This window comes from Pelophylax lessonae (assembly GCF_965119305.1).
Source record: "Pelophylax lessonae genome assembly, chromosome: 8".
In the NCBI taxonomy this organism is placed as follows: domain Eukaryota; kingdom Metazoa; phylum Chordata; class Amphibia; order Anura; family Ranidae; genus Pelophylax; species Pelophylax lessonae.
The window spans coordinates 158,222,879-158,239,054 of record NC_138775.1 but is presented as its reverse complement, the minus strand read 5'-3'; the positions used below and the strand labels follow the sequence as shown (position 1 = coordinate 158,239,054).

At 42.7% G+C, this 16,176-nt stretch overlaps 1 long non-coding RNA gene across 1 annotated transcript in view; it reads right to left on the bottom strand.

Moving 5' to 3' along the window:
- The window catches only part of LOC309561253, a 243,060-nt gene extending 227,861 nt beyond the window's left edge, over positions 1–15,199 (bottom strand). Inside the window, exon 1 of the long non-coding RNA XR_014225555.1 lies at positions 15,091–15,199. This is a non-coding gene — a long non-coding RNA (uncharacterized lncRNA). The remainder of the gene's footprint in view (positions 1–15,090) is intronic.
- Between the last annotated feature and the right edge of the window lie 977 nt (positions 15,200–16,176).

Sequence of the window (16,176 nt, the reverse complement as noted above, 5' to 3'; positions counted from 1 at the left end):
AACCAACAAGATGGCCGCCATCGTCGTCTACTGCACATGCGCCCGCCACCACCAATGGGAACGCCCAACGTACGTTTCCACATGGCGGAGGGACGCACTATATACAGAGGCAGGACGAGGCGGATTGGATGAAAAATTAACTGGAAATGGGAAGCTATGCGCTCCACCACCCGGAAGTAATAAGCAAAAGATCTGCAGTAGTGTAAAAACCACCCGAAAAGGGTGTATTACACCAAAACAAGGGGAAAAGTAAATCCCACTTTGACTGCCAATTAAAATATATTATCAAACATTTATCCAAATTCAATTATAAATATCCTTGATGGACACACATGCACAGTATTGGGACGGCGCCATCTAGTGGATGAATAAAACATCTACATGCAACCATTACACACTACTGCCACTTACATCAATACATCAGTTAAGAACAAACAAAAATAAAGAATTGTAAATACATCAATCATTAAAATATGGTGCAACAGATAACAATCAATTAAAAACCTTCATGAAACTCATTCAATAATAGTTAACAAAAACCCGAGATGTACCTTTTTATTAAAAAAAAAAAAAAAAGAACATTAAATGGGTAAATGGATTTATCATGCGTTGTTTATAAATGCATTCAAGTCCCACTCGATATTAAGTCCATGAGGTGCATAGGCCTTGATGCAATAAATCCAGGAGGGTTCCAACCTGGAAACACCCCTCGTGAGGTTACTTCCCCGCCAGTTCCCCACATACCTATCTATCCCTAGGAACAGAGTCCCCGCTGGGTTCCGATTGTGATGGGTATCATAATGGTGGGAAACACTATGTTTAGGGAACCCATTACATATGTTGGTGATGTGCTCATTGAGGCGGACCCTAAGCAACCTAGTGGTCCGCCCAATGTATTCCAAACCGCATGGGCACCTGATAAGATACACCATGTGTCTGGAAGCACAGGTAATAAAGGTGTAAATTTGTCTTTGGTAATCCTGGCTTCAAATTCCTCACATCTTTTCCTGCCTCCCGTGTTAACCCTACATACGGCACAGGATCTGCAAGGAAAAAACCCAACTTTGTCCTGAAAAAAGGATACCCGTTTGGGGGGATTGAGGATATTAGGGGCTACTTGTAACCTCAAAGGAGGTACGCCACGAAAAACCACCTGTGGTGCTTCTGGCAATGCTGGACCCTGGATCTCCGCATTGGAGATAGACGCTGAGCTCAACCAGTAATGTACTATTTGCCAAAGGTACACACGAGCATGGAATGGAGGCAGTTGGTCATTACTTGAGACAAAGTGTACATTTGGGGTTCCAGAGGGAATTCCTGATGTCACTCCTCGACTTTGCTATGAGTCGGAACTATTTTAGGTTCGACAATACCTACTACCGTCAAAGTCGGGGAGTGGCTATGGGAGCGAAATTTGCGCCAAGTATGGCCAATTTATTTATGGCAGTAGTGTGTAATGGTTGCATGTAGATGTTTTATTCATCCACTAGATGGCGCCGTCCCAATACTGTGCATGTGTGTCCATCAAGGATATTTATTATTGAATTTGGATAAATGTTTGATAATATATTTTAATTGGCAGTCAGAGTGGGATTTACTTTTCCCCTTGTTTTGGTGTAATACACCCTTTTCGGGTGGTTTTTACACTACTGCCGATCTTTTGCTTATTACTTCCGGGTGGTGGAGCGCATAGCTTCCCATTTCCGGTTAATTTTTCATCCAATCCGCCTCGTCCTGCCTCTGTATATAGTGCGTCCCTCCGTCATGTGGCCACGCCCCTGACAACGTAATTTCCTATGACGAAACGTACGGGCGATTCCATTGGTGGAGGCGGCGCATGTGCAGTAGACGACGACGGCGGCCATCTTGTTGGTTGGAAACATCTCGATGCACACATACCCATAAGCTGCTGACACTCTGCAAAAAATGTGAGTGCATTATATTTTAGTTTTATGCAAAATAAACCTTTTTGAGCATACTGCACCATGTGAGGCTCTTCTTATGTCTTCTTGAGATCTAGTGTGAGAGGCTATCAGCATTTATAATCCAGTGTGCCTTGGATATCTGCTGGGATCGATCCTATGTCTTTGATGTCTGTATCAGTGTACTGCATAATACGTGGTGAGATCTGCTAAGGGTATTTAATATACCTCTCTTGGTGGTGGTCTATATCACGTGGCCTTTCAAGGGAAAATGGACTGTAGATCATAGTTTCCATCCACACGTGGTTATCTATTGCTTGGATTGATCTTAAGGACTGTTCCTTTTAATCATACGGACTTTTTATGAATAGTTTTAAGTGCTACAATTTTATACCTATAGTCCATAACCAGAATTGTGAAAAAGTGTTGCAAAATTTAAACAAATATTTATAAAGTGGAACATCCACCAGTGTTCCACGCAAAAAGTGGTATATGTCTGGTATGATTCAAAAAAGATATAGTCTAGCCAGTTTGGGTAAATTCTCCAGCTCTTATACCACAATTTTTATATAGAGAAAGGAGATGAGTACATCTGCTAATTTAGCATAAAGTGATTTTGTATGTTCCTCAGTTGTTAGTAGCCTAGAGAAAAAGATTTAACATTTTATTTTATCCAGCCGAGCATTTGCTATCATATGGGGGGTAAAACTTCCTCTTCTATTCAAACAAGTTTGTATCTTATGCACAAGGGTCCCTCCCCGTTCACTGAAGTGAACTGTGCATTTTTTTTTTCTCTTTTGACCATATGCAATGCAATACCTGTTTGACTACCTTTAGTAAATAATCCCATATGTAACGAAGTATCCCATATGTTTTATAATATCTGCCTTTCAGGAGGAACACCATAAACATTGCACATTTAAACTTTCTGTAAAAGATTGGTGAGAGATCCTATTCATGGTGCATTTGCATTAGGATACAAACTTTTTGTGTTTGCTGTGGATATGACCGGAGTTAAAACGCAGGAAACGATATGAAGCACTGAAGTGAACTGTGCGTTTTTTTTTTTTTTTTTACCATATGCAATGTAATACCTATCTGACTACCTTTAGTAAATAATACAGTGGAGCAAAAACAAAGTATCCCATATGTTATACAATATCTGCCTCTCAGAAGGAACACCATAGACATTGCACATTTATACTTTCTGACATAGATTGGTGAGAAACCTCAATCATGGTGCACTTGCATCAGGATACAAACTTCTTGTGCTTTGCTGTGGATATGACCTGAATTAAAACGCAAGAAATGATATGAAGCACTGAAATGAACTATGCGTTTTTTTTCTCTTTTGACCATATGCAATGCAATACCTGGCGGACTACCTTTAGTTAATAACACAGCGGAGCAAAAACGAAATATCTCACAGGTTATACAAAATCTGCCTTTCAGGAGGAATAGCATAGACATTGTACATTTATACTTTCTGTCGTCAAACATTTTTAACCCTTTATATATTTCTTCAAATTTGTAATTGGTATATATTAATATGCTATGTTTAATGCAATTATGTATGCTGCAATTTTACATTTTTATTTTTACACTGAGATCCTCATACCGGCAACTGCCAGAGTTTTTTAGATTTTCGTATTAAATATATATTTTTTTAGCTTTCTACAGTTGGATGTAAGCCGTATTTTTTCAAACGTAGCCATTTCGTTTTTAATCCTGCTCTTTGTATATATAGAATTGGCTCCAATGTTATTTGGCGGGTTACATCCTGTTTCACAACTCCGGGGACTTCAGCACTGCGTGATTCCGTCCCATTGCCTGGTTACCGCAGCGTACATAAAGAAGTGACCAGGTCATGTAGTGACACTGCTGAGGACGTTGAATGACGAAACGCTGTCACATCACTTCCTGTTTCGGTTTCTCTGTGGAACGCATGGAGTTCCGGACATCCGCATACCCTGCTGTTTTTACCACTGTTATACTGCTTTTTGAATGTGAGTACACTACCTTTTACTTTAATAAAAAGTGGTTATGCAGTATTGCCCTTGTTCATTTTATATGAGAAACACACCACTCACTAATGGAGGATAGGCTGGGACCAAGCCTTAGCGGTGTTAGCTGAGGACCCCCACTCTGGAAATGGGAACCCAGGATTACCATCCAGGACCACACAGGACCAGGCACCCTAATACTGTACCCCTCAGTGTATATTCTCTACCTAATACCCCTATGTGGGGTTGGGATCTCTGGTGAGTGCATCTTATATTAGAGCAATCTCGTGCACTCAATCGCCATAGCACCACCCCCAAATCCAGTGGGGAATCATCCACCATTATATGGACTATTTATTCTGATTCATCCATCATTTACCTGATATTCTATATCATATCTGTGTCCACTTACACTTGAATAATCCCTTTGACTGATCTTTCCAGTCATTGGATTTATTGTACTGGTCATCTTATATATTTTAAATGTATATATTTACACCCCACCAAGTTATTTTGGGATATCAGTTATTAATTTCTCCCCTTGAATTAATTTACCATTATCTACCATATCCATGCACTTGATCACTGTTACTGGGCTCTCCATTTGATACCTAGATTGTTGCACTATATTTTCACAGTCACTTTATATCACAATTTATTCCTTTGTACAAATTCTGTGTCACCTAGTCACTTTACTGGGCACACACCCCGGTAGCCCAGACCACTGCACTAGTCACTTTAATTTATATCAATTGTTAAGTCTTTATGCTTATGTGTTGGATTTGCATAATCAAAGACTAGCTATATATGATCTCTTTAAATATATAAGGCACTTTATATTTATTTTAATTTTTTGTACTGGTTGTATTTCCTTAGAGGATTGTCTATATATGAGCTCTGTGTATTATATTTCTAAAGCCCTTTACTATTACTCTACTCCCTCCAGAGCATATATTTTTTCCCCTATACCCTATCCCGTGCAGCACCATATTCCCTCACCCCTTGATTAAAATTATTTTCTGAGCTATAACCTTTGGTTATATCCGAGGGAGGCTAGGCCATTTCCCCCCCATATCCATAGCGAGGGATCTTTTCTTGTACATGTACATGTACTATACAAAGCATCAGGAAAAAGGGGATCCTTACTAAAATTCCAGGAAGAGATCATCAGCCCTTTTGTATCCAGAAAGTGTTGTGGCCCAATATCCCAATCCAGATGCAGTGAGCCGGCTGCATGAGAGACATTTTCCGTATATCCTCTCTGGTACCCCTACCCAAAGAGCACCCCAAAAAAGATGTCTGTAGCAAATGCGGATATAGGCTTTGACACAATCTATTTTTGTCCCTCCTGTCCTGACCAACCTGGTCTCTGCATCCAGGACTGTTTCCGTCGCTACCACACAGTAGCGGATTATTAGTATAGGGTACAGCACGGCACAGTCTAGGGCACATTTTTACACAGGGTCTTGAAAGATGTTAGATGGCTATGGCATTTTGAGAGACCCTAGCCTGGAATGCTTAAAGTTTTTTTATAGTTACAAAAAAAATTGTAAAAAAAAAAAAACCCCATTAAAAAAAAAAGTATTTTATTGTTCTTAGTGTTTTAATGTATTTTATACTATACTGCAATGTTTTTGTTTTATTGTTAACCATTGTTTGCTATGCAGGTATGCATTCAGCTGCAGCACTGAGCAGTTTATTCTAACAGCAACAGGGTTTTCTCTCACAATACAAAATCAGTAAATCCAGCGCTTTAACTGCAGTTAAAAAAAAGAGCATATATGGCGAAGCATAGGGGCTGGGGCAGACAGAGGGTAGATCGCCCCTATGCTTCGGCATATTTTTTTTTTTTTTTCACTTTTCTTGGTAGAGATTTCTTCATTCACATTGATCGATGTGAATGGAGGAATCTGTTAAGTTCTTTTTTTCGTCAGCCCAACATTCCATGTATGCCCATCATTAGAAGTCGATGGATGCAGGGTGGTATTCTAATGGTGGGCATACCACACACTTTTTCTGGCAGAGGTTCCTTCATCCACATCGATCAATGTGAATGGAGGAATCTGTTAAGTTCTTTTTTTTTGCGTTCAGCCTAACATTCCATGTATGCCCATCATTAGAAGTCGATGGATGCAGGGTGGTATTCCAATGGTGGGCATACCACACACTTTTTCTGGCAGAGATTACTTCATCCACATCGATCGATGTGTATGGAGGAATCTGTTAGGTAATCTTCTTTTGCTCAGCTGACAGGCTGCATGAAAAAAAAAGAACATTACAATATATGTCCAAAAAGGACCAGCAATGTACTGGTATGTTGCTGGACTTTCAGTGGTTATACCAAAATGATGCCTGCAAAGTGTTTTTATTTTTTTGTAATTTTTCAATCACTTGTGACAAAAAAAAAAAAAAAGAATGAATATTCAACAGGCTCAACATGCCTCTCAGCAAATTCCTTTGAGGTGTCTACTTTCCAAAAAAGGGGTATTTTTTTTTTTTTTTTTTGGGGGGGGGGGGGGGTGTTGTACTGCCCTGCCATTTTAGCACCTCAAGAAATGAGATAGGAAGTCAGAAAGTAAAAGCGGCGTAAATTCCAGTAAATACACCAGTTTGTAGACGCTATAACTTTTGCGCGAATCATTAAAAAAAACAGTTATTGATTGATTTTTTTTTTTTTACCAAAGACATGTAGCTGAATACATTTTGGCCTAAATATATGTCAAAAATATAGTTTATTGTATATTTTTCATAATAAAAAGTAAAAAAACTGGATTTTTGTCTGTCTGTAAAATCCTTTTCTGTGATGTTCATTGACGGACACAGCTCCATATCTTCTGTGGGGGGGGGGGGGGGGCAGCATAACCCAAGGGTCAAAGGAGTAGGACACTAGGTGGAAAAGAATGGACTAGGCAAATAGGGCAGTCCTAGGGGGTGTACTCCCACTTCCTGTTATAGGACTTCAGTTTTGGAACAAGCAGTATCAGAAGGATACATAACCCAACTCAACAGAGGGGTGGGTGCTGTGTCTGTCAATGAACATCAGAGAAAAGGATTTTACGGTAAGACAAAAATCCAGTTTTCTCTTTCGTTCATTGACGAACACAGCGCCATATCTTCTTTGACCCTTGGGACGTCCCAAAGCAGTGAGGGGTGGGGAAAAAAAACAGCAATAAACATACTTCCCAAAAAGGCTAAATGTAGCCAACCAGGTAACACAGGAGCTCAACGAGGTACAACCGGAGCTCATCTGACAAAAAATTACATCCTCAAGAGGCTAAAGTCTCTCCAACAGTGGCCTGCAAAACCTTGGGGCCAAAAGCAGCATCCGCAGATGCAAATACATCCACCTTGTAAAATTTTCATGAAGGTGTGCACAGATGAACAAGTGGCCACCTTGCAAACCTGGACCACTGACGCCTGATGATGGAAGGCCCAGGAGGCACTAAGTGCCCTCGTAGAATGTGCCTTAACAGGGAAAGGGGGATCCTGACCCTTAATGGAATAGGCCTGCACCACCATCTGCCTGATCCACCTGGAAATGGTTGCAGCAGATGCCGCCTGCCCCTTACAAGATCCATCCGTGAGGAAAAACAAGGAATCCAATTTCCGAATCGACTCAGTCGCCGCCAAATACACAATGATTGCCTGAACCACATCCAGGGAATGTAAGGCAATCTCTTTTGGGTGCTTGGCTTAGGGCACAAGGAAGGCAACACAATGTCTTCATTTAAGTGGAAACAAGAGACAACCTTAGGAAGGAACGACCGGCAGGGATGTAGCACCACTTTGTCCTTGTGAACCACCAGGTAAGGTGACCGACAGGACAACACAGCCAGCTCCAACACCCTGCATGCAGAAGTAATAGCCACCAAGAAGGCTACCTTCTGTGACAAAGTAGTCTAAGGAAGTTCACAAGTATTTTCAAAAGGCGGCTTTTGAAGAACCAAAGTACCAAATTCAGGACCCACTGAGGCACCAGTGAGAGGGAATCTCAAAGGGACATCAGCTACCAGTCTTACTAGATCTGCATACCAAGACCCGCGAGGCCAGTCTGGGGCCACCAGAATGACTGGAATCCCTGATGCCTGGAATCTGCACAGAAGTCTCAGCAGAAGTTTTAGTTGAGGAAAACATATATTGGACGATACTGACCCCAAGGGGTCACCAGAGTGTCTGTGGCATCAGCCAGAGGATCCCAAGACCTTGCAACAAACCTCTGAACCTTCTGGTTGGGACGTGAGGCTGACGAAGCACCGGGTTGTGGAGCCACCATATCAAGGACCCCCTTGTATCACGGCTCAACAGGATCAGATTGTCTAGGGACTTCTTGTCCCATTTGGCAAGAATCTCCTTTTGCAGAGGTCTGGAATGGAACTGAGCAAATGGAGCCACCTCAAAAGTGGAGACCATCAAGCCCAGAACCTGCGTGCAAATCCTGAGACATGGCCACCGTTGGCATAACAGGAGCTGAATCACATGCTGCAACTTCAGGTGTTTTGACTCCAGAAGAAACACCTGGGCTGCAGCTGAATCCAGTCAGGCCCAGATAGCCAGCTTGTTGGACTGAGTCAGAGACGATTTTTGAAATTCAGTTTCCAGTCAAACTCTTGCAAGGTTCGTACAGTGATATCCAAATGGTCCTTTAAGGCAGTCGGAGATTCTGCTCCCAGAAGAAGATTATCGAGGTACCCCAGTACCGAGATCTCCCTCTGCCTGAGCAAAGCTAAGACCGGGGCCAAAACTTTTGATAACATCCAAGGAGCTGAGGCGAGACCAAAGGGTAATGCCACTAATTGAGAGTGCTCCTCGCCCACGGCAAAGCGAAGAAAACGCTGATGCCCGACATATATTGGGATATGAAGGTAAGCGCCCTTGATATCGATAGAGGCTTGAAACTCCCCTTGATAAAGCGATTCCACTACTGTGCAAATAAACTCCATCCGAAATTTCTGAACCCGCACAAAGCTGTTCAAGGCCTTGAGATCCAGGATTGGACGGAGCTTGCCTTCCTTCCTTGGAACAGTAAATAGATTTGCAAATGTTCCAACTCTGGAACTGGTACAATGACTCCTTGTGAGAACAGATCCTGTACGGCCCCGATAATACCTTGCAGATGATCCGGGGACAGACACAAGTGGCAAGGGAAGAACCTTGCTGGAGGCAAGGACCGAAACTCAATCTTGCAACCAAACCAAATCAACCCTTTTGAATCAACGAGGTCCACGGATCTGGAAAGAATCGAAGATGTCCACCCACCCTAGGTACGGGTGAGGGCGCCCCTTCAGGCAGAAGTGGACTTGTCTGCGGGACCAGCGGAACCCACTTTTGGCTTACCAGACCAGGGTCTCTTGGAACCTCCCTCAAAGTTACAGGCATTTTTTGATCCCTTGTCCTGCGATCTCGTGGGACGAAAGGGCCATTTGTGGGCCAATAAAAAAGGACAACGCTTGCGACGAGGCTCTTTGCTCTTGGTAACATGTGGAAGCAGAGTACTCTTACCTCCTGTAAGACCTTTAATGATCTCTGCCATGGAAACTCCAAACAGGCGGTCTCCTCCAAAGGGGAGATCGATCAGCACCCTTTTGGAAGCCTGGTCTGCAGACCAGCATTTCAGCCAAATCATGCGGTCAAGGGTCATAGCTGTCACGGACATCCTACAGGCTATAGGGGCCGTGTCCAGAGAGGCATCACAGATATTCTATAACCCCTGTACTAACTGGTCCGCCAGTTCTGTCAGCTCAGAAAAATGCTGACTCCCTTCCAAATCCTGACGCAGAAGCTTTGCCCATTCCGTTAAGGTCTGGGAGACCAAGGTTATGGCAAACACCGGCCTCAAAATTGAACTGGCCACGGTAAAAAGGTATCAGACCAGAGACTCAGCTCTCTTGTCCACAGGGTCCTTAAAGAATGGAGAGTCCTCCACTAGTAACAGTGTGGCTTTATTTAACCTGGAACCTTGAGAATCCACTACCGGCTGAACCGTCAGTTTTTTTAAAAGGGACTCCTCAAACGGATACCTCCTAGCGAAAGGCTTAGGTATCCCGACCATGCGTTTTAGGGAATCCCACTGACTTCCCACAATATCGTCGAAATAGGTGGGAAAGGGGAATACCTTAGTTGCCTTGGATGGTCTGTGGGTACCAAATTGCACTGACGCAGCATTAGCTGTGTCCTCCAATCTTAAAGTTTCCCGCACTGATACAATCAGTGCCTCCACAAGCGCCTTTTCATGCAAGGCCGTAGTGGAAGAGGATTCATCCTCACTGACTGAGCACTCAGGGGGTGTGGATGCAGACTCTTGGGGTGACTCGCATCCACAGCGGCCAAATCAACCTCTGAATCTGAGAATACAGAGGGTGCAGGGGAAGGCAGGGGCACTTTTTGCTAGGCCTATTGTGAAGGGTCATATCAAACTTGGACACTGCAAGTAACTGCAAGACCAACGTCACGGCCACCAATGCGGATTGAGACCCTGAGGGTCCCGCAGCTTCTGAGAGCGGGTCAGGTGGTAACACGTGCTCCAGAGACTCCATGTTTAATCTGGGTACTGCCAGCAATATCTGGAAAAATTCACTGTGAAAAACCCCCTACCACAGGTCCCAGCACACCAAAAAAAGCCAGTATAGCAGAAAGAGGGAGCTTGCACACCTGCAGAGACTCACCACCACCGACTCAGGAGGGACACAGAGCGCCAAGCTGCATGCAGTGCGGCGATCAGAGAGGAAAAGGAAACACAGGCACTGCCACTAGAGGCCCACCGCCGAATCACTGCTCCACAGGCTACAAGAAAGAAAATGGCTGCTGCATTGAAATTAATGGGAAACGAATAAAACATGGCCACGAGCTACACAAATATGGCCGCTGGGACCAACAGAAGCCATCCACGGCAAAATGCCGGTGCCCGTGCGATTCCCGGGACCCCCAGAGGACCCTCAGAGGACCCTCAAGTACATGCAGCCAGCAAGGGGGGCCCTGGCAGGGACCCTCACCAGGACCATTTCCCCAGAAATTCGCAAACTGAGCAGCCAGGGGCAGGCCTCCTCCTTTCCCCAGCCCCATCACCAGTTAATACCCCAATACATGTCGACAGCATGGCCACCCTGGAGGGGGGGGGGGCAAGGGGGAGCTAGGGGAGGGTGTGGTTTGAAGAGGGACTCCAATAGTGAGGGGGAGGGCTATTTGGGTCAGAAGGACACATGGGGGGCCTACCAACCCCGGGAGAGGCCCACGCCCACCCCGAGAATTCACCAGACACTACTCACCACACCTTGGAACTGGGCGGGCACCACTCTAGGCAGACCACTGCACCATCTTGAAATGGGGGTGCTGCGGGCCAAAGGTACGCTGAGGAGCTGCAGTCAGGTCGGGTCACGCTCGCTGGCCAGACTGGGAAGACCTTAAGAATCTAGGATATCCATTGCATCGCCCAGTCCAACAGCTGATTGCAGCTCTCACTGGAACAGACTTGATTGTAGTTCAGAAAATAATAAAGTAAAAAAATTCAGTTTAAAAAAGGAAAAAAATGCCAGGACCAGAGATCCCAGCAAGGAACTAGGCCCTTACTCCTGACTAGCAGAAAAAAAACTGAAGTCCTATAGCAGGAAGTGGGAGTATATCCCCTAGGACTGCCCTATGGGCGTAGTCAATTATTTTCTGCCTAGTGTCCTACTCCTGTATGGCGCAGCATAACCCAAGGTTCAAAGAAGATATGGAGCTGTGTCCCTCAACGAACAAAAGAGAAATATAATTTTTGAAAATAATGTTCAGTCTTTTTTTTGTTTATATCGCAAAAAATAAAAATCCCAGTGGTTATAAAATACCACCAAAAGAAAGCTCTATTTGTGGGGAAAAAAGGACGTAAATTTCTTTTGGGTACAGCGTTTCAGAACTGTGCAATTACCAGTTAAAGCAACACAGTGCCAAATTGCAAAAATGCTCTGGTCAGGAAGGGTATGAAACCTTCCAAGGGTCAAGTGGTTAAACAGTTTAAACAATATGTAAACATGGACAATGCCCATAATAAGTCATCTGCCTGACTTTCCAATTAAAAAGTCAAAATGACATGACAAAGAATGAGCCACCAGGGGATACAGCTGAGAAAGAAGTTCTGCTGTGCATGTCATGGCAAAAAAGACCCAAAGTAGCTCAAGAACCTTTCTTGTCATGGAGCCTCACATTTTGGTGCTTTTGCATCTGTGTGCTTCTAAAAACGTGCTTTGTTGAGTGTTTTGAAAATGCGCAAAAACACGTGTTGCACTTGGGTTGCCATTTAGGCTGCATTCGCATCTGCACATTTTTAATACACCGCAACTTGCACAGAAAATGAGCACTTTGCTGAGCGTTTGGAAAACACGCAGAAATGCACATCACACTTACGTTGCCATTTAGGCTGCCTCGGCATCTGCGCATTTCAGAACATGCGGCAACTGGCGCAGAAAGAGCACGCTTTGCTGTGCGTTTCAAAAGCATGCAAAAAACATGCATTTCACTTGAGTTGCCATTTAGGCTACATTTGCATCTGCGCGTTAACAAATGTATGGCAACCCGCACAGAAAATGTGTGCTTTGCCATGCCCCACTTGCGTTACCATTCTTTCGTATCTGCGCCTTTCCAAACCCACAGCATCCCGCAAGATAACATATGCTTTGCCATGCATTTTGAAAATATGCAGCAACACGCATCATGCTTGCCTTATCATTTGTTTGCATCTGTGCATTTCGGAATGCATGGCAACCTGCTAGAAAATGCACGTTTTGTCATGCATTTTGAAAACACGCAGCAATGTGCATCACACTTGTTACCATTTCGACTGCATTCTCATTTTCGCATTTCTGAACGTATGGATACCAGCAAGAAAATGCATGCCGTGGCATGTGTTTTCACTTGCTCGCATTACCATTTAGGAAAAATTAGCATCTATGCATTTCCGAAAGCTTGGCAACCCACATGGGAAGTGCTTTCTTTTTTTCAAAACGCACAGCTAAAGCGGTTTCTGTGCTAGTTGCATCTCTGGAAATGCGCAGATGCAAACCAAAGTCTAAATGGCAACTCAAGCGTGATGTGTTTTACCATGCATTTTCTAAAATGCTACTTCTGTTTAGGCTGCATTCACATCTGTGCATTTCAGAACATGCAGCAATTCACACAGAAGACATAAACTTTGCTGTGCGTTTCAAAAATGTGTGGAAATGCACATCGTGCTTGCCTTGCCATTTAGACTACATTTGTATCTGTGCGCTTTTGTAAACATGCGTTAACCTGTACCGAAAATGTTCACTTTGCCTTGCGTCTTGAAAACGCGTGGCAGCCTGAGTCGTGCTTGTGTTATTATTTATTTGCATCTATGCATTTCCAAATGCAAGACAACCCACAAGAAAAGCACACTTTGCCGTGCATTTCAAAAACATGTGGCAATGTGCGTCATGTTTTAATTACCATTTAGGCTGCGTTCTCATCTGAGCATTTCTGAAAGCATGGCAACCCACACAAAAATGCATGCTTTGCAATGTGTTTCGAAAATGCATGGCATGCTTGTGTTACCATTTAGGCTACCTTAGCATCTTTACATTTCCGAATGTGGGGCAATCCACATGGAAAACACATGATTTCCACTTTTCAAAACGCACAGCAAAGCACGCATTCTGTGCGAGTTTTACTTTCAGAAACACGCAGATGCAATTGCTGCCTAATTGGCAATGCAAAGGTCGTGTGTGTTGCCATGCATTTCCAAAATGCATGCGTTCGCTTTTGCGCATTTATAAAAGCGCAACTCACACAGAAAACATGCACTTTGCTGTGCGTGTTGAAAACATGCATCGAGTCTAAGTTTGCATTGCCATTTAGGCTGTGTGTTTCCGAGCACACGGCAGCTAACAAAGAAAATATACACTTTGCTGTACACTTAGAAAACATGCAAAAACGTGGGTTGTGCTTGCATTGCAATTTAGGCTGCATTTGCATCCCTGGGTTTCCAAACATGCAGCAACCCGCACAGAAAACACGTGTTTTGTCATTGTAACACAAAGAAGGCACATGTTCAGTCATGCTAATGAATATCAAAATGATTCAGAGAAAGATTGGGAGAAAGTGCTGTGGTCAGAGGAGACCAAAATTTTGGGGTCTTTGGTTTTAACTCGACTTGCTGTGTTTGGAGGAAGAAAAATGTTGACTAAGAGCCTAAGAACATCATCCCTACACTGAAGCAGAGAACTGAGAACCTTCTTCCCTCAGCCAGAATACTGAAGATTGGACATGGATAAGTCTTCCAGCATGACAATGACCCACAACGTACCTCCAAGGCAACAAAGCAGTGGCTCAAGAAGAAGCACATTAAGGTCATAGACTAGCCTAGCCAGTCTTCAAATCTTAATCCTATTGAAATTTTATGGAGGGAGCTGAAACTTTGAGTTACCAAGCCACAACCAAGAATCCTTAAGTATTTAAAGACGATCTCTAAAGAAAAGTGGACCAAAATCCCTCCTAAGATGTGTGCAAACCTGGTCACCAACTACAAGAAATGTCTTTCCTCTCTGCTTGCCAACAAGTGTTTCTCCACCAAGTACTAAGTCATATTTTGCTTGGGGATCAAATACTCACTCACTGAACTGCAACTTAATTTATAACATATGTTTTATGTTTTTTTCTGGATTTTTGGTTGATATTCGGTTGCTATCATTTAAAATACACATATGGTAAAATTAAGCAAGTCAGGAAGATCAGCTGCAGGGAGTCCACAGGCAATACTATCTAATATCCTTTCACTTGCCTTTCTAGACACCGCTTTCATGGTTTTGGTCCTCTTAATCAGCTCCCTGCCAAAATTCTATTGGTCATGCATGAGTATGGTTTCTTTAGACATAATTACAAAACCATCACCAGAGAGATTTCCATACCCAGGGTTGATATTGACAACTGCTCGGAGATCCTCAAAATGATTTCAGTAGGGTCCATAACATTACTTCAGCCTTAATGGAGTGCCTATCTACAGCACCACTCAGAGTAAAAGACTAATAATTATGTAAGTGAATAAAACTTCTCTAAATAAATTCAGTTGAAATGGCAGTTCCAAAATACTTTCGAAAGGCAAAGCCTGTTAATCATACAATGTCTGACTGCAATGATGAAAAACATACAATGTCTACATTAAGTTTTAGGAGTTTACTTACTATAACACCTTGGCTCAGGATTCCATCCAGTTTTTGTACAAGTTGTTTCTGCATAGTGTACTTTGTCTGGAGATAGAAACCCAGAATCACAGTAATAATAAATCGAATTAAAATAGGAATCCGGACTTTTTGGGAAACGGTATCGCCAGTCTTCGATATATCCATTTTGTATGTTAGGTTTACTACATTTTTTACCTGTGTAAAAGAAATAACCCACATTTAGTTTTAGAAGAGTACAATAAACCAAAATAATTGTCCTGTAATGTAAACATTTATGCAAGCTGTATTTAAACCCAACATTTCATATTCCTGATATGTGCCTGCTGTACCATGAACTTGTATGAAAAACTTTCCTGTTCTCTTTGTATTGCTTCCTTTATGTGAAATCCTTGGTGTTCCTGCCAGCCCCTCTGCTTTCCTAATAAAAACTGACCACACTAAGCATGAGAGCACAGCACGGTCAGTTTTATAGCTGTGCGAAGAGCTCAACCTGCTCTGCTCCAATGATTAGACTTCTGCTGACACGCCCCACCCTCTGCAAAGCCATTCACTGGGAAGATCAGTATGCTTCAGTGTCTCCTCCCCCAGTTCTCTATACTTCTTACAGTATGCAGATGAGAACAGAGGTTATGTGATCACTTTAAAAAGGGGAAAATGTAATTATTATGTTTTTATATGTATACATAAATATTTTGCTTTTCATTTCTATTTTAATCTGAATAGGTTGTTTTACAAGAAGAGGGTTCACATATACAGTAATTTATCTATAGGTTTGCAATAATAGCCAAATGTGTTTCATATTACAGTGAACTGTACTTTGCTCTGGAAGTTGTTATTTTCATAATTTTTGATGCTCATACAAGAACTGTTAGTTTCAAAGGCATGTGCTTACAGTATGTTGCTGTCTATTTTTAAAAAACCCTATTTGTAGTATGTTTTTTTTCAATTCAAAATAAGTCAAAAAGGCAAAAAAGGGAAACAAACTTTTTTTGTACATTAATGAATACATCTTTGTGTTTGGGCATAATGACTGTTTACAACATGCAGTCATCTTTAAGTGCTGGTTCACATTTGTGCGATGCGGCA